Source organism: Talpa occidentalis, unplaced genomic scaffold (assembly GCF_014898055.3).
Source record: "Talpa occidentalis isolate TD23 unplaced genomic scaffold, MPIMG_talOcc4v2.1 talOcc4.15, whole genome shotgun sequence".
In the NCBI taxonomy this organism is placed as follows: Eukaryota; Metazoa; Chordata; class Mammalia; order Eulipotyphla; family Talpidae; genus Talpa; species Talpa occidentalis.
In genome coordinates this window covers 24,890,410-24,909,739 of record NW_023601543.1, presented here as the reverse complement: position 1 = coordinate 24,909,739, position 19,330 = coordinate 24,890,410, and the positions used below count along the sequence as shown (strand labels likewise).

Genomic DNA, 19,330 nt, shown 5'->3' with positions numbered 1-19,330 from the left:
TTATTTTTTAATAATTCAGGAATTCCTTATCAAATACCCTAATTTGAGGGAAAAGTCAAAGGCTTTTTGAGTGTGTTAGCCAGCATAAGGTCTATGAAAATGATAAATAGAGGTAGAAAACTGTTAATTAGACATAAGACACCCATATGCTGGAATTCTACACATGAAAATTGAGTTGGAGGCAAGAGATCCAGAAAAGTAAAATCATGCTGTAATCCGTGTATTGGGGAACACACTTTTGTAGCCAAAGTTGAAATTCTCTTTTCACAGTGCTCCTTTCTCTCTCTCTTTGACTATCCACAAGACTTCATATACATCTTCCCTGCTTTGTTCCACTTTCATTAAGTCAATTTATTTGTGTTATTTTTATTTTTTCCTGCATTCACATAACTTTTATTACAGTATACTATTATATTTCTTTTTTATTTTATATATTTTTACATCATTTTTCTTTTTTTGCACAATGTATGCATTTTTATCATGGTTACAGTCCCCATAAAATTCCCACCCCCCCTTGTTTTCATCCTAATCCCTCTTGCCCCCTGTATTGTGTCTCTGGTTTATAGTTGCTTGTTGATTTAGATTTTTACTTTATTATAATTAATCTTTTTCCTAACTCTCCTGCACTGCTGGTGGGAGTGCAAACTGGTCCAACCACTACGGAAAGCTGTGTGGCGATTCTTCAACCTGGTATTTGTGTTATATATTTTTTTAAATATTATTTATTTATACAAGCACTGGGTAGAGTCACAAGTGTGGGAGGGTGAGAGAATTCACCAGAGCCAGAGCAGGGAACAGAACAGACAGACTGACGAAATACACTGCTGAGGGGAGCAGTGGGCATGGCAGGAGAGGTCTGTCGCACCATGTGGGACACTCGCCGGTGGCTGGGGATGGAACCGGCGCTGCAGAGGCTGTGGGCAGCTTCTCAACCCAGCGCTCAACCGCTGTGCCACCAGGGGAGGCCCAATATTTGTGTTATTTTTAAATGAATTATTGATTTTTGTTTCAGCTTGTCTTTTTAGAGATACCCTACAACAGCAAGATATGTTGACCATCTGGGTTAAGCTGAGAAGACTCTCCCTTTGGGAGTATAAATGACCAGGGTGGTGCCCTACTGCAGACCCCTTGACATTTTTCTTGTTTTCTTCCTTTACTGGAAGTAATTCCTATCTTTTGAAAATAATGTAACTTTGAATTAACTTGTGAGAACAGGAAGCATTCATTTTCCAGGTGGTTTCAAATTTTGCAGCCTTAAATGTTTTCATCTGAGACCACTGCTTCCCAAACTGTGAGTCAAACTTGTGGAGCCTCTTACCTGGAAGCTTGCTGTTGGCATTTTGGTTTTCTAGTCATGAAAAGTGAGGTTTTTGCCTCACCTTTTTCTTTTCTACCCACGCCCACCAATAGTTTCTGGATCTATAAATCATCTGTTATGCATCCCAGACCCACCCATAAGCATCATGGCCTCTGGTGTTATTATTGTCCACGAAAAAGACCTTTTTCTTTTGATATTTTAAAGCTTTCTTTTCCTTTATTAAGTCTTTGGAGTTTACTTTTGTTTTCTCCTTTTATTTAAACAATCAATCTTAGGTCATCAACCAAGGTAAACCCAGGTGTAATATTTAAATTACAGCTTAAAAAAAAAAGGTTTTTAATGTATTTTTGTTTACTTCTAGTTTATAAACAGTCCATTCAATCATGTGGTCTGCCAAGTGATGTGCTATGGGTTCTGAAAGGCTGGAGGTGTGCTAACATCTGCCTATTTTGTCCTCTTTTTTTCATGTTTTTATTTTTATTTTATATATTTTTACATCATTCTTCATTTTTGTACAATATATGCTTTCTCATCTTGGTTATAGTCCCCATGAAATTCCCACCACCAATTTACCAGCGTACCATCACCATAGTCCCTTTTGCTCTTCCCACCCCTGTTTTGATGCTACTCCCTTCTTTCTCCCCTGTAGAATGTCTCTGGTTTATAGTTGCCTGTTGATTTTGATATTTATTTTTTTATAATTACCTTTTTTTACTGATCTCTTATTTAGATCCTCTACATTCCTCCTAAGAGTGAAAGCATCCGGTAATTTTCTTTTTCTTTCTGGCTTTTTCCACTGAGCATGATCCCATCCAGCTCCATCCATGTTGCTGCAAATGGCATGAGTTTACCTTTTTTTTGATTGCTGAGTAATATTCCATTGTGTATACGTACCATATCTTCTTGATCCAGTCATCTATTTTTGGGCATTTGGGTTGTTTCCATAGCTTAGCTATTGTAAATAGTGCTGCAATAATCATAGGGGTGCAGGTGTCCTTTTGAATTAATTTTTTTGTGTCTTTTGGGTAGATTCCTAGTAGTGAAATCGTTGGATCATATGGAAGCTCCATTTTGAGCAGTTTGAGGAAACTGCACACAGCTTTCCATTGTGGTTGGACCAGTTTTCATTCCCACCAGCTGTGTGGGAGAGTTCCTTTTTCCCCACATCTTCACCAACATTTGTTGTTGCTAGTTTTTTTTAATATGTGCCATTCTCACTGGTGTAAGGTGGTCTCTCACTTTGGTTTTGATTTGCATTTTCCTGATTATGAGGGATGTTGAACATTTTTTCATGTCTGTTAGCCATTTGCATTTCCTCTTTGGAGAAGTGTCTTTTTAGCTCTTCTGCCCATTTTTTGACTGGGTTGTTTACTTTGTTTTTGTTGTGTTTTGGTTTTTTTTTTTTTTTTTTTTGAGTTTCGTCAGCTCTAGCTCTTTGTGATCAGTCCTTTATCATTAGTATTGTGTGCAAAAATTTTCTCTCAATCAGTGGGGTTTCTCTTTGTTTTGGTTAATGTCTCTTGTTGTAAAGAAGCTCTTTAATTTGAGGTAGTCCCAGCTGTTTATCCTTCCCTTTACTATCTTTACTTTGGGTAATGTGTCTTCAAAGATGTTACCGAGGTGTATGTCATGTAGTGTTTCGCCTACATTTTCATCTATACATTTTTTGGTTTCAGGTCTTATGTCTCGTTCTTTAATCCATTTTGAGTTGATTTTTGTATGTGGTGTGAGGTAGCAATCAAGCTTCTTTTTTTTTTTTTTTTTTTTTTTGCATGAGGCGGCCCAGTTTTTCCAGCACCATGTTTTGTCCTCTTTAAATAACAATGTTCACTAGCTCAGGGGTAGGCCCCTTGAAGCTTCCCTTCAACAGCTTTTATACACCTACATTTTACCTACTTACCATAGAAGAAATAAAAACTATTTCCTCAGCAAACTTTATAAGAAGTTAATCACATGGAGGCAAAAGGTGCTGAAATAATTCAGTGTGGTAACCATCATTTCAATTCTTTCCCTCTTTACTTCAATGAGAGGAAGGAATTGGTTCCTTTCAATAAAACATAGTATACCATAGATCGGGGAAGCATACCATGCCTACATGAGTTTTGGAGATTTTCTCACCAATCACTACATATTATTTAACCATAAATATTTTAGTCCTAGTAATGTTGGCTTCCCAAATTTGACTCTAGCTAAGAAAGTAATACACAAAAATTTTGTGTTCTAGGCCCTGTGCATTTTTATCATTAGAAACCTGCATTATTTCCATTCACGCCTTTCCTTGTTGCCACCCTCTTCTGCTAAAATCAACATTCCTGACTGAATCCACAGGTTAGCTTCCATGAGCCACTTAAAATATAATGTCCAGTGTTAATTATCCAGGTGTCAATGAAAACTGTGGTGACTTTCATCTAAGAAAGCACTGTCCTGTAAAAATACCATGTGTACAATGTGAGTAAAAAATACAACCCACATATGTAAGTTTAAATTTTCCAGCACCCACATTTGAAAAGGTGAGCTAATTTCAATAATATATTTATTTAAAGCAATAGTCCAAATATTATTTCAACATGTAATCAAATACTAAAATGTATGCATGAAATAATATAGCTAATTTGATATTTGCTATGTATTCTAAACTTACAGCACAGCACCTTGCACTAGTGACTTATGTGTTGTATAACCCAGCTCAGAGTCATGAAGTTTGTTCCTTGCTACATTCTTGAGATGAAATACATCTGCCATAAAACTCATCCCTTTAAAGTGTATCAGTCAACAAATTTAGTCACAAGACTGTGCAAAAGTCACCACTGTTTAACTTCAGAGCATTTTCATCCACATAGAAACAAGAGGACAGGAGGCAACAGAGTGAAGGTGCTGGGCAAGCTCTTTCCTAGACTCAAAAAAATTTATTTATTTATGCATACAAGAACTGGGGTGCAGGCCAGAGGTGTGGGGGGTTGAGAGGATTCACCAGAGACAGAGCAGGGAGCAGGCAGATCTACTGAAATGCACTGCTGAGGGGAGCAGCGGGGAGACAGGAAAGGTCTGCTGTGCCATGTGGGTTAGCTCCCTGGCCAGGGATCAAACTCAGACCTCAGTAGCTGATGATAGCTTGATAGCACTGAGACTTAACCCCTTGCACCACCAGGGGGGCCCTCTTTGCCATTGTTGACTACATTGTCTTTCTATTTGTTTATACAGTTTTGTTTTGCTTTTTGTTTAGCTTGTTCATTTCTTCAGTTTGGGCAGTAATTACATCATAGAATCAGCCAAAATGATCAATCCACTGTGGGTCCTGAGAGGCCAAAGACTCCCTCTCTAAAGTCTGTCTTATTACCCAGTTGGCTACAAAAATTGGCAGTGTTCACACGCTTGGGCAGACTTTGTACTCCTAGGCTGCCGAATGAAGATCTCAATTTAAGTGGAAAAGTACCGTGGCGCCTCAGTGAACTATTTACTGACAGGAAACCATATGTGACTGGGAGGTATCCATGTGGAAGCTTATTTTTCTTTTCCTCTTTTTTTGTGGTGACCGGAAAGAATTTCTATTGTTTAATAAAGAATGATCTCTTTTAGCTAATTAGACCAAGCACCCGACATGCATCATTTGAGGGTTTAATGTTGACTCACTAATGGTCGTGTGTGTTGCAACCTTGTTCCAGTATCTTTGTTGACTCTCTCCTGGAGTCCCATTTCACTTCTTCTGGTTAAATGTGTGTTTAATTTTTTTCCACCTATGGGTCACCCCAGACCTGCACTGAACTCCTTTTGTTAATCTGTATTTTGTTCCTAGTATCTGCCCTTCAGAACAAATAACAGCCATAAAGTTCTAGGAAATGAAGCATGCCACCACTATAAATGATTCCAGGTTGAATATGCTATGGCAAAGTATTTTAAAAAGTAATTTACTAGATTTATTTGCCTTGGTAGACTTGCCTGTTTTCTAGCAACACCTGAAGTGATGTGGCCTCCCAGATTGGAGCCTCTGTAACCAATGACTACTTGTGCTGCAATTTTTTAAGACTTCTCTGTAGCCTTTGACTCTAACTGACTGATGTTCCTCTGGAAAACATCATTAGATTTTTTTCAGGAAGCTCGAAGGAGCAAAATTCCAGGGTCTCTAGTGAAGCCACTTTTGTGTCACTCAACTGAGAAAACAAACTCAAGTCCAAAGTCACCTTTCTATCTCCAATTTCCAATTATGCATAACTATGTTGTTCAGACTTACCACAGTTTATATGTGTGTGTGTGTGTGTGTGTGTGTGTGTGTGTGTGAAGCATACACATTGCCAGCTATATGATGCTTCAGAATTTCACTTCTTTGTAAAATGCAGTCCTTTCATCAATTCAATATTTTGCTTGAAATTTAAAGTTCTAATAAGATGAATCTCCCCAAAGGTAAGTCAACTTAAGTGCTTCAATGGTGGGAGAGCTACGATAGCCTCACCTGAGGGGAGAAATCCTACATTGTCAAAATATTAACAAAGATGTAAACAATGGTTCTTCATCAATAAAAATAATTTTTAAAATCATTAAACAGTACATTAAAATTAAGTGAATATCTTCTCAAAAATGTATAATTAGTACCATCACCTCCTATTTTCTACACATTCCATTGTCCCAGGTTGAGGGATAATAACATGCTGCAGCCTAATGTAAACTCATGAACCCCCTAAACTACCTCTGAGATTTAATTGCTACCACCTCAAGTTTTTCATGATTCTATTTCAAAAGTTACAGTTAAACATTAGGAGACAAAAATGTTACTCTAGAAGTGCACTCACAAAAGTCAGACTATCAGAATCATAATCAATCATAAGAACTAAATGTGACCACAGCAATAGCTTAATTTAGGTACCTACACGCCCATAGAAAACATTTCCCAGGCAAAAGCAATGCACCCAGAATCCACTACACATTTTATTATCTAGTCTTTTGTCACCAGTATAGACCACAGGAAATATTCATGTGTGATCCGGGATAAATTGGAAAAATGTTCAGATTAAATGATTTTGAAAACAATTATTGCATTATATGGCTGTATAAGAAGGGAAAGTGCCTAAAACTAGAAAGACCCTGGTTTTAACCTAAAATATATAAAAATACTAAGCTACAAATTACACACATATATCAAAAGACAACCCTCCCAACTTGGTAATTCTATAATAGACAATATTCACAGCAGCACTCCCCACATCACCCATTGAATGCATATATTTGCCTTTAGGATTCCAATGCACTAATGAGCACTGATCTTTACCCTGCTATAGTAAACTTATCCTAAAGATTAGAACATATCTGTCTTTTGGGATTTTATGAAAAGCACTTCTGTGTATACATTACCACCTAATCTATCTCCAAATCATGGGAAGTGTTTTAGTTCATCATCACAGAAAGTGTCATGGGTACCCAGAATACAAAAATCTAGACTAACTCATCACATACAGGAAGATGCAATTCAACTAGATTTTGTTGAATACATTATAAAATCACCTAACAGGCCTATCAAGACCTGTATAGTGGGCCTCCCCTGGTGGCGCAGTGGTTGAGTGCTGGGCTACGAAGCTGCCCACAGCCTCTGCAGCACTGGTTTGATTCCCGGCAACTGGTGAGGGTCCCACATGGCATGACAGACCTCTTCTGCTGCACCTACTGCTCCCCTCAGCAGTGCATTTCATCACTCTGCCTGTTCCCCCGCTCTGGCTCTGGTAAATTCTCTCACCCTCCCATGCTTCTGACTGTACCCAGTGCTTGTATAAATAAATAAATAAATAAATCTTAAAAAAAAAAAAAAAAGACCTGTATAGTTAAAAGATTTCAACTGAAGTTATCTCTGGTGTCTTCTTTACCATGTTTAGTATATTCATGTGGATTACAATCCATCACGTCCCACTGTCCAGAGTCCAGCATCTGTGAACAAGCACAATTAAAAAAAATCAATAAGGCCTTGTCATTCCCCTGAGTGCTACGACCAGTAGATCATGGATAGCACCTAAAACCAGTCTTGATGTGAAACTTACCAGTTGAATGGTATCTAAAGGGCTCCTGTGAAGCACTAGGATGTTGCTTTGTCTAGTCTTGCTCCAAAAACTTAGGAGTAAGCTGTCCAAAGGGAAATCAGCCAAATGAGCCCAAAGGCTGTGGGGCACTATCATGAAGAGTACATGTAGACATGGGTTTCGGGAGTCTTTACCCTGGGTGACAATTAGTTTTGGGTGATGCTAGAGAAAAAGAAAGTCTACAAAGAAAAAATAATAATAAAAAAGAATTGTGATCATCATCATACATTGGAGAAAATAGACCTCTTCAAACTGTCTCTTTTTCTGAGTGTTTTTTCAGATATCCCTATCGTCTTAGAAAACTTGAAAAGAATTCACATGTGCACACACACACACACCAGTCTTTAGATCTTATTGAGAAGGGCTGCACCACTTATTTCAAATCATTCAATTCCCATGTTTCCTATGATCTTCGTGCTCTGTGGCATTCCAAAGATTAAATAAGACTTTTTCTAATAATACAGTCCATTAATAAGCAAGGTAGGCCTTAATAGCAACTGGCGCCCTCAAAGATACCCTTTGCATTATATTATTCATAGTGCTAATCTCCTGCCTTTCTTGACCTAGCAAGATCCCAAGGTCTTCCTTAAGCTACATGAGCTATTGTTTTCACCCCTGGAATTGTGTGTCAACAACTGACTTATTTCATCTCTGGTAACCATATCAATGAAAGATACTTAAGCACATAGCCTTGATCTGTCCTATTATTCAGTAACTAAAATTCTCCCTTATTTTATTTTCTCCTTGAGATAGTCCCATAGTACTGTCCATACCAGATTATATTAAGTGTGCCTGTATTTCAGAATGCTAAAGTGGGTCCTCCCCAACCTTGGAAGAAAAATATTCCTAAGACAACAGGTAAGAGTTGGCAAATTACATTCACTTTGATTCTCCTAAGACAGAAGATTGACATTTAAAGGTGATGATAGAAAGACTTTCAAATCAGACCATTTTTGTCATAATTTCAGTTTAAAAAATTCCAAAGCTGAAGATAGTAAGAGTGAACTACCTCTCCACACATACACATTCTAAAAAAAGTATCAAGCAGCTGCTAGACACCCACTCAAAAGCTTTCTAACACATATTTAAATTGCTGCTGTGATCCTCGCCCCACCCCCACCTCAGCTGAGCTATATGGAAAAAGTATATTGAATTAAATTGATAGGGGCAGTGAAAGATGAGGAGATTGGGCTTTTACCCCACAGATTAGATATTGCCCTGGACTAAGAGATAGGAGACATGGAAAGAAGGAAGTATGTGACTAACACAAATAAAAGCCAGCATCCTGATTCTTGGCAATATGCATATCAAGGTCTCATGACTCTAGGAAGGAAATGGTATGGGATGTGTTTCCAAGATGCAACCATAAGAAATCTCACAAAAACATACCTATGTCTCAACTGCCAAATAGAAGCAATAAAGATTGCCATATCCCAAACACACACTGAAAAGCAACTCCCTGCTGGGCCCTGAGTCGCCAGACAGGGACAGGGGCAACAAGGCAGCAGCAGGTTACAGGAACTCGGACATAAGAACAGGATGACTCTCCCTTTCTCTGTCCTCAGTGCCTCAGTATTATGTAAGATCTTACTTCAGAGAGTGTCAATTATACAGATTGATTATTGGATGGGAATAGACAATTAAGACAACAGAATTTTTACTGGGAGTAATGAGGAGGGGAAAAAGATAACAGGGACTCCAGGCACAGCTTGAGCATTATCAGGATAAGTGGTGGGGCTGCAGGAAATATCATACTAGGATCTAAGGATTGTTCTAAGAAAGAATCTTATGGGAAGACTCAAGATGAACGCATTTGATTTAATGGAAGTAGACCAGTGTTTGAAGACAGAGGGGAGGTAGACTTTAAGTATAGCATGGTGTCTATTAGATTGTATTTTAGGCCAAGCCTCAGAGAACTAAGTGAATCCTTGAGCAAGGAAGCTTCGGTAAACAAAGTAAATCTCCACAGAATATTGAAAGCTAAAGAATCAGCAGCATCAGTGTCCAACAGCTTTGACAGTAATAGAGGTACTACCTTTGATGCAGTGTGTTAAGTGCAGGTATCGGTGGCATTGTCACAGGGAAGGATTCTGCCTCTGTAATGCTGTCTTGGCCCCAAAAAGGGTTTAGGCATTAGTGTTCCTGGTGAAAACATCAGCGTCCCAAAGCATCTATGGACAGTAGCAGCAAAATACATCTTAAAGACAGATAGGGATGGAAATTGGTTGAGATCCTTTAGATGGAGATTGTTGCAAGGGCTGCAAGCTGAGCAAATTAGTTAAGAAAGTCACATTAAGATGCTTTTTGGCTGACCCCAGTGCATTCCAATTCCATTTCACCATCAAGGCAAGCAATAAATGGCTATTGATTAGACAGATGCAAGGAAGGGGATTAAGAAGGAAGAATGACTTTGTAATAACAGGAAGGCGTGGCTAGAAGTAATAAAAACTTCATGAGTTTTGAACATTGACTGTGGAATGCCTTCACATGTATGAATAGGATTTGATGTGTATTTAGCTTCCTCCTCCCTCCTCTGCTGCTCAAGACAAGACCACATGGACATAAACAGCTTGCCTAGGATCATCAGCATGTTAACTTGTTACGTTGCCTGTTTAAGAAGACCTGGGAGCAAAGTGGTAAAGAAAGCCAATCAACCAGTGGTGTCAGATGTGACAAGAGAAATACTGCAAACAAAAGAAAGAAAAGTAGACTTCCCTGAAGGGCACGTTTACCACTTCTGTGATGTAAAGAGAGATCTATAAAACGATATACTTTTTGAAAATCAAAATCAACAAAAAACTATGAACCCGAGACACTTTTTGGGGGGTGGGGGGCGGGAGGGGAGGGATTGGGGTCAGAATGGGGGTTTGCAATTGTATGGGGAATATAAAAATAAAATTTATTATTTTAAAAAAAAGAAAATGGGAAGGTATGCTGCCATTAAAAAAAAGATATACTTTTTAACATTAAATTTTATTTTAATTTGAAAATTTAAATTAAAATAGTATCACTTTAAGTTGAGTATAAAAAGGTAGAAAATACTCTGAAACTGAAGAATTCTCACTTCTGAAAGGAAATTTGCGAACAAAGATCAACTTTACTCATTTTCTAAGTGGGTGGTGCTTTCAATTTAGCTAGAAATTTTTTTGCTAAAGTTTAGCAGAAGTAATGTTATTGAGACATCTGAATGAAACCTGCCAATGTGACTGATAAAGAGGAATTTCCAATTAAAGGGTTTCACTCTGGGTTCTGTTTTCATTGTCATTATTTCTGTATAACAAAAATCTATTTGTAAGTACTTTTATGGCCTGGCTAATGACTTGAGATATGAAATATCACTTTCAAACCCAAAATTGGACCAGATGGTTTATCAAGATTTTCTTTTCTGGTTTACTAATGTATTATGAACATTCTCACAAATAAATGCAATGAAATCATATTTAATCGTACATTTACATCTTTTTTTAAAATGAAATAGTAAAAAATTGAAACTGTCCCAGAAATACCTGCATGTATTTTCTACTTATTTGTACAATTAATATGTTGGCAACCACTTCAACTATACTTCAGCATCCAAGCATTCTAGAGTCCCTCCATCCTTTGCCTTTCCATGCTATCTGCCCTGCCACCAATATCTCTCTGTTTAAATTTGTTGAGTTTTGCAATAGAAAGTTGGCTCCTCTACAAATGCACATCATTTAATTTCAGCTCAGCCTTAAATACTGATTGGCAATTCTTTATTCATTCCTATGTTGATGCCCTCTCCAGCAGCTGTTCAAAATTGTTTCACTTTTCATAGGCTCTCAATCATCAAAGAAGAAAATCAAAGGAAAGCTACAAAAATTTCTAAAAATTACAATTCAGGAAAATGTCCTTGAAGTAGGATTTAAAACTGCATATTTTAAAAGGAAATTGATTGAGCCAAAGCAACCAATGCAGAAACATATTCTAGTAAATTTGTTGGGAAAATTATTAGGAGGAAAGTTGAAAGGACCAAAATCACTCATAGAAGAGAGAAAATCAGCTTATCACCAGATTCTGATGACAAATCATTATGCCAGCAGAATATGTATTAGCAGGTTTAGTATCCTCAAGAAACAAAAACGTGAGGCAAACATTCTAACTCATCTGATTTTCAAACGGAAAGACCACAAACAAATTTATCAACATGTGAGAACTTAGGGAAAATTGTTCCCAAAAGTCACTCCTTATTTTAATGAATGAGTTTCTAACAAGCGAAATGTCTACAGAGACATCATCAACCTAAAGAGTGATGTGTTAATGGCAGCTAACATCACAGAAAAGAGAGGTAACCAAATGCCATGCACCTTCAAACAGAACACATCAGCATCTATGAAGCCAAATAAATGAATAAACAAACCCAAATCTGGTCTAGCCTATAAAACCAAATATCGATTTTTAGGAAATTCAAAACAGAGCAGCATCTTTAACTGCAACAGAAGATGTCACCAAATAAAATCAAGACCTTGGGTTACTCTAGAAAACAAACGACTCCATTTTTTTCAACAAATAAAAAGAGAGAGAGGATAATCTCCAGATTAAAAGAGGGAGGGTGAAGCATAACTAAACTCGTGCTCAGAAATGACTATTTGGGTGAAAAATTTATAGAGAAAATAAAGAAGTGATTATTGATGGAGGCCAGGAATAGAAAAACTGAAAAGGAGGTACGCACAAGACCAGAAACCTGGCTCACAAAATGCCAAGAGCTGGAGGTGGGGGTAGAAGGGATTCGCATGGCCATTGACACAGCTATGGAAACCAAGATCCTCAGGCGCCAATGCCCAGATTACAAAGCATAAGACCCAAGCAGGTATCAGACTGCTGCAGGGAGTGTCTAGAGCACAGGCCCAGGGGTAAAGATATGGAGATTGAGCCCAACAGACCCCAAAGGTAAAGATATGGAGATTGAGTTCATTGTGGAATCTCAGTCCCCTTCTGATTCTGCAGTTATCCAAAATCAGTGACTAACCCCAACACTGACAAGGAGGTGAGCCCCTCCCAGACAGCAGAAGACTATATCAGTGCAGTCTCTGCACAGGCTCAGGGCAGCACTCCCACTGCCCACCTGTGACTATGCAGGTGCCTCTTTTCACCAACTCTCTCCTCTGCAGGGCAGCAGCCTCCCTGCCTGCCAGTGACCTGTACCATGCCCGGGGTTCTCCCCTCAGCCGAGGTAGCTCTCCTTAAGGCCTCCTGCCTACAACCATGCAGGCCTCTCTCAGCAAACCTCTCCCTTCTGGGGCAGCTCTTCCTGCCTGCTTGTGTCTGTGCAAGTGTCTTTAACGGTTTTATCCCTTCCCTCGTAAACCTGCCCTTTAAATATAACTAACGTCTCTGTCTTGTGGAGAAACTCGCCTGGGAAATTCGCTGCGTGTCGCTGAAACAGGAGCTCTGGTGAAACCTTCCCCAGAGTGAACCTAAGGACCCCGCACTCCAAACCCACAGACTCCAAAAAGCAACAACAATTATCATAAAGGTCAGAACTGGGTTTAATGTTGAGGAGAGGAAAGAGGTTGTGATTAGAATAGCTGGATGGCAAAGTTCTATTTTTTAACCTGAATGACAGGTATAAATCTATTTGCTTCAGAGAAACCGACAAATCTATACATTTGCTTTATGGAGTTTCCTATATCTGCTAGATTTTACAAGAAAAATGTTTTGTAAAGACACTGTATGTTTCATATTGGTTATCTTTTCATGTTACAGCAGTGAGGCATTAATGTCCAGCCCAAATTCACTGTGTCATATATAATGGAGCAGGTTTCAAACGGTGTGGTTGCTTAGGAAATAAAGACCAACTCATGAATACTGCAACAAAAGAAAGCAAGCAAGGAGAGAGCTAGATGGGGGAGGGTGGGAGAAGTGAAGGAAAAAAAGAGGAGAGGAAGAGAAGGAAAGAAGAGAGAAGAGGGAGAGGGAAAAAGACTTCATAAAAGAAAGCAGACTTCTGCTTTCTTCCATGACAGTCTGTACTTCCACTACACAGTTTTCACCACGCTTCCAGCAGTGTTAAGCCAGAGCGAACTGCTTAAGACAACATTACGCACCATGTAACCCAATGCTGCCAGTTAACACCCTAGCCTACATAAGACCAACCCAGCAAAAGCCATGACTAGAAGATTCCTAGTATCTTCCTAAAGATGAAATTTCCCACTTTGTAGTGTTGCTTATACTGCCTGTTAACGCCAGTGCCCATGGAAGACCAAAATCAACAAATCAGCCACTCCGTCTGGAAATAGTATAATATTTTACTAAACCAGTGTCAAACGCTGTAGCTGTATTTTAAAGTTCAATTCGTGTGAATAATGGAAGGAGACTTTACCTGGTAGCAAGATTTCACTCCAGCTTTGCTCTTAATCAGATCAGTACAAAACATTCAGCCTGTCTCCTCAGAGGATGAGTGATATCAAAATTTTCTTGAATCTGTCTCTAAATCTTTATCAAATTAATTTTCAATAGCACTATCTAAGGGGTTAGAAGATAAGGTAAAATGTTTTTCACAATGAGTTTAACTGTAGTTTAAAAATGTTCTAAGAGGAATAACGTTAAGACATATCAGTACTTTAACAAAATCTTTTAAATATATTTTATCTAAATATTCAATCACTGATATTCCAAGGAGTTGTTATTCCTGAGATTTTTTTGACATAATTTTGGACATTCAATGCGATATTCTCTAAAGAGGTGGAAAAGCATTCACTTGCTAGATACTGGCATGCTCAACTAAAAATTATGTGGAAAATAAAATAAGCACATTAAACCAGAATTCTCTTTCAGATAGATTTCAGGCCCAGAAATTCACCCTGCTCTTAACCTCTGGAAATAATAATGTTTACAATCAAAATAGAACAATATTGCCATTTCTGGAAAAGTGTTGACTGCTGAAAGGTTTCCTAACAGGAAAAAAAAATCTTTGGAACTTAAAAGGTTTAGTAACAATTTATTGGCTTTATTAATGTTTCCAGCACATCCTCTTACCACCCTGAGAAAGGCTTAGAGCATGGCAGGAGGGGCTCGCTCTGAATACTCTCCCGCAGGGCGTTGCGACAGCAACTTGGGGCACATACTGCTCAGAACATAAACCTCAGCCCCTCCAAATACTCACCATAATCATAATGAGTTCAACTTACTTTTTGATGTCTCCCCCTTGGAAAAAGGCTTCCATCTTCTGATCCTCTGTTGCTCCTCTCAACTGGGAATGGGGGTGGGGGGTTCCCCAGCTCACGGGTGCTTTCTGTCAAAAGTTGAGCAGTCTAGTCTTCAAGATCTCTGCCTCTGTGCTGCTAACTTTGCATATTGAGGTTGGCTGGGCACTCTCTACACACATTTCTATACACCTGAATATCTGATCAATGATCCCTGACAACCTGGAATTGCCTGTCTCCTATATATCTGTGCCCTTTCCACTGTTGGATTCAGGCTGATCATCCAGTCAGAATTCCCAAGCTGTGAAGTTGCCCCTTGCCTTTCCACTAAGAAAGCAGGTTTGCTTTCTATTGTACTTGGAATTTCCTGTCCACTGGCAGATTTCTTGTCTACTACCACTGTAGCTGGAGTTTCCTGCCCATTTTTAGCTTTCCACTTTCTTTCCCTATGTGACCCAGGGTGACTTGCCACTATTCTAGTGTTTCCCACGTCTGTCTATTTTAGTTTACCACTATCTAATGCCCTGAAATTTTCGTCATATTAGGAGACCCTCTCGTGTTCCTTTATTCCTTCACCAAAATTGTGCTTTGGGAAAAAAACCAATGCATGCTGCTCCCACATAGTCTTTTCAATAAACAAGCGTTATAATAGAATTTATTCAGCGAGTGATTTTTTTATCCCCCTCTTTCTTCAGACAATTACTTATATGAATCAGGCAACACTAATAACTAATCCAGAAACAAACACCACTGCAGTTAATTTGGGATGATGCTCTTCTCCCTCTTCCTAATGCTTAATCAGCATTTGCTTATAATGATCAGGAACCATGACTAACTTGCCCTGGGTCTGATATCACTGGAATTAATTTTAGGGTTAGCATTAGCCCCCCTCTTCCATCAGAAAAGTATTAACTTACAAAGATATAACACAAATAACTACTCTACAAACAAACATCACTTCATGTAATTTTAGGGTTTTTTTCCTATAATCCAAACACATCTGACTTCATACTAGAATGTTCCAGAATATTCTATCTTCATACCCCTCCTCTTGCAGAAATTCCCGGTGAGGGGATTACTATTTAATTCTCCTTTAATCAATTATGTTCTAAACTCCTGCTTAGGCTTCTCCTTGTCCCATAGGCCAACTTGTCTGGCCTCTCCTTCAGAGCCCGTGGCCCAGACAAGACTGAGGGAAGCCCACTCAGGAGTTGTAGCAATAGAAACGGTAGGCTGGGTTTGCAGCAAGAGGCCTGATGGATACTGCCTGCCTTACATATTTTATGTGCCCCTCCCCCCAGGACACACATGTGGCTAGACATGCAGGTCCTATTGTGGGCCATGGACACAGCTCCTCAGGAAGAACTGAGAAGAGGTGTGACTCACACCTGAGTTTCAGTGGTTGTCTGTATCCTAGGTGTACAAAATTTCCACTTTTCCAGCAGATGGCTCTGTGGAGTTCCTTTGTGGCTTTTTCTTTTCTGTTTTTCCTGGCTTTGCACTTCAGTATGTTGTATGTCAGAGAGATGTGATTTGCAGCTGTTGAGTCAGGGAGTAGGGGAGGGGCCTCAACGGGTCCAGTCACTGACTGGTGACAGTGGTGTGTGGGTGGGTGTGGCTCATGTTTATACCACTAATAAGGCTCCTCTCTGGGTTGCCAGTCCTGCACCTAAATTCTGCAAGCCTCTCTTTCAGCGCTGATTCACAGGATCAGCTCAAGCCACAAGGGAGAGCTGGAGGAGGAGCACCCTGCACCCTGTATTCTTCATTACAAACCCTGCCCACTTCACTCACCCCAACACCTCCACATGTACCTCCCTTCAGTGAAGAGTGTGACTCCACACTAAGCAGCTCTATACACCCCAGGGCCATCAGTCAAACAGGGGCGCACCAGATTGCACCACCAGCTCCTGGTCCAGCCACTATATCTAAGTGCCTCTCCACCCACCTTTTGTTGCGTGGAGTTGAATTTCTTCAGTGTTTCCTTGTCATGTTGGCCTCCAATGCCCAAGAGTTGCCCTAGTTTTGTTCCAAGTCCTGGGAACCTCCTCTGACACCATCTTCCTAACTCATCTCAGCTTGCTTTCTTTTAAATCTGATATGTATTTTACATGTTTTCTGTATCTCAATTCAAACCAGGCACATTTCTGTGCTCAACAGTCACTGTGGCTAATGACTATGCGATCAATAATGCAGTACTAGGTGACATTTTTTTGTTGTCCTCCAATGTTTATAATGGTTTTTTTTTTAATTCTGTTTCAATAATATCAGTCTTCATGTTGTCATCCAAAGTGATCCCCTGTGGACCCTGAAAGTTCAGATTCTGCCTTCTTAACCTGTTATGTGGTCTTCAAATTTGCTATTCCTTGGGTCAGGTCAATTGACCTTCCTTTGGGCAGCTTTTGCTATCTGGGGCTTGTCCAGTATACAAGTGAATATGCATCTCTGTACCACAGCATAGATGAATAGCAGGAGCTATGTATGGTGACTTAGTCATCAACACATAATAGGAGTTGAAATCATGGGACTAGATGAGGTCAGCTAAGGAAATTGCCCATATATTGCATAATGAGAAGATAAGAAGGCTGAGGGGCTCAAGAAAGCACCCACATTGAGGGGGTAACAAAGGAAGAAACAAGTTCAAAAAATAGAAGAGCCAGGGACAGAGTGATGTCTCAGGAGCCAAGGATGGAAAAGGTTTAGAGAAAGGAGTAGGCAGCCATACCAACTGCAATAGAGCCACCACGATAATGAAGTGGTCTGTCAGCTCTATCATCATGTGATTCCATAATCAGTTAGCTAATGTGTTTTCAAAAATAACAGTTAAAAATTTGAACGAAGAGAAAATAAAGATGGTAGAACTGACATCAAACTCCTTTCATCTTCATTTTAGCTAAAAGCTCCCTCATGTGTCCAAAATAGGTATTTCATTGACAGTTGGCAAATTTCTTGAAGAACAGCATCTGCTGATTTATATATCCCTAGTATTCTTCTAGAATATCCTTTTTATTAATAAATATGTATTAATGTTATAATCAATCAGAAACATTATAACAGAAGGAAAAAACCAACAAGGTGTTTTATTTCTAGACTTAGGGTTTCACTGTAAAGAACGTTATCCAATAAAATTCCAATGAAGTAGTACATCTTCCCCAGAGGGGTAGAGAGAGTGTGTCAAGACTTAGCAACAACTGTGAAAGATTGCCACCAAATTATCATGTACCCTCTAAAACGAGAAAAGATGTGGGGGGGGGGAATCTCCTCCCTTATTTGGACCCAAGAAATCTGTTAAGGTCCTCACAGTCCAGTCACAGAGGCTAGAGTGGCAGCAGAAGGTGCCAGAAGCCTGGTGTGTTCCACTGGTAGAGGTGCTAGGGAATTGAGGGAAGAACACTGTCCTGAGAAGCTGCAGGTCTAGGGGCTAGCATCCTAGCTCTGCTTCAGAGAGAGAGAGAGAGAGAGAGAGAGAGAGAGAGAGAGAGAGAGAGAGAGAGAGAGAGAGTGTGTGTGTGTGTGTCACCTTGAATGAGGTCCTTCCTTTTCTGGAACTCAAACTTTCATTTGATGGGGACCCTCTAATTCCATGATCACACCCCGAAGGAGACAAGATTATAGACTGATGGTATTTCTTATTCTCTCATCTGGCCTGTTTTCAGGACTGTTTATTTACCCCACAAGAGCCCAAGGCATGATGCCACCCCACCCCCCAAGCTACAAAGGATCCTCTACTTCATCCCCACTTGCACACCAGAAGCAGCTCAGACCCACTTCTCTCTACACTAAAGTTGACCTGCAAACAGGAAACAGTTAACAGTGGTTCAGCAGTTACATTTTCAAGAAGAACCGAGGGTTGTTTTGGAAAAGTGAGTACAGATCTTTTATTTGTATACCTTTGAGAGGTTTTGTTTGTTTACCATGTACACATTGTGAACAAGTGTGTGCCCATATGTGTGTGTAAAGCAACAACATACTTTTCCTGTCACTTGGAATCCATTATTCTTTTAGCCAGACACGTTTGAGGAAAGTGGATTCCCAATGAGATATTACTGGCGTCACGGACTGATGGAATAATATGGATAGCCCATGAGAACTGGCATTGCTACTGGGAACGTTCTTAAGAACAGAGTTTACTTGGCACTGTGGGTAAGACACTGCTAGGTGCTGGGATGAGAACCTAAAATGATCAAGTTCCAATGTCTGTCCTCATGTACTTTTCTTCACTTCATAGTAGGGAATGGAAAGGCTATGACTGAAAGAAAGATCATTTGTTTAATGAATTCCTGAGCAGAGAAGCAAAGAAAGCCACAGAATCTAGGAGTAAAGCCTGACCCAGTTATCACAAGGGCCTTCTTTGCTTTGATTTTCTCTCTTTTTCTATTTTCCCATTCTTTTCTGTCTTTACCGTTCCTTGTCTACTTTTCTCCTTGTGCCAAACACTTGAAAAGAACAGCTCCCCTCAGCTCCATCTGACAGAGTCAGAAGAGTGGCGGCAGCATCAGGGGCTGGGCACTGCTAGCTCGGTGTACCTGTGGGGCAGCCAAGAGCAGCAGTTTTACAGGGGGAGCAGGGAGCAGTAGGTTATTAGAACGGTGACTAAAATTGTTTGTTTTTTTCCTCAACACTATATTAAACAAACAAACAAAAAGTTATGTAAGAAACAAAGGACTCCATCCTCTCCTCAAAAAAAAAAAAAAAAAAACAAAACAAGGGTCACATTTGGATTAGATTGTTACTACTAGTCATTGAGAAGGAAATAGTTTCATAGGATTTAGGACACATCTGGGTAT

At 39.5% G+C, this 19,330-nt stretch overlaps 1 protein-coding gene across 1 annotated transcript in view; it reads right to left on the bottom strand.

Moving 5' to 3' along the window:
- The window catches only part of LHFPL1 (LHFPL tetraspan subfamily member 1), an 85,578-nt gene extending 70,715 nt beyond the window's left edge, over positions 1-14,863 (bottom strand). Inside the window, exons 1-2 of the mRNA XM_054695600.1 lie at positions 14,529-14,863; positions 7,118-7,228 (exon numbers count right to left, since the gene is read on the bottom strand). The gene's annotated coding sequence lies outside the window, so the exon portion shown is untranslated. The remainder of the gene's footprint in view (positions 1-7,117; positions 7,229-14,528) is intronic.
- Between the last annotated feature and the right edge of the window lie 4,467 nt (positions 14,864-19,330).